The sequence below is a fragment of the Oryzias melastigma genome, linkage group LG3 (assembly GCF_002922805.2).
Source record: "Oryzias melastigma strain HK-1 linkage group LG3, ASM292280v2, whole genome shotgun sequence".
In the NCBI taxonomy this organism is placed as follows: domain Eukaryota; kingdom Metazoa; phylum Chordata; class Actinopteri; order Beloniformes; family Adrianichthyidae; genus Oryzias; species Oryzias melastigma.
Genome location: NC_050514.1, coordinates 11,234,411 through 11,234,688, shown reverse-complemented (window position 1 = coordinate 11,234,688; position 278 = coordinate 11,234,411).

The following is a 278-nucleotide window of genomic DNA, read 5'->3' as shown; positions in this document are numbered from 1 at the left end:
GTGCTTCACAAGAGTGTCATTCGCCCTCTGTGTATGCTGAAGGTCCACTCTTCCTCTTGAGGTTTATTCTTTCCAAAAATCTATGGATGAACACATGAAAGTGACTATAATCTAGGCCACAGCAAAGCCGGATCTCCAATCTAACACAAGGCATGAATAATATATCTATCTATCTAACCCCCCCACCCACCCCACAACCAGGACGCCGATTTCCTCCCTCTGCCTTTCACATGAACTTAATTGGAGATCTTTATTCAGAGCAGCTTGTCTTGTCCTGG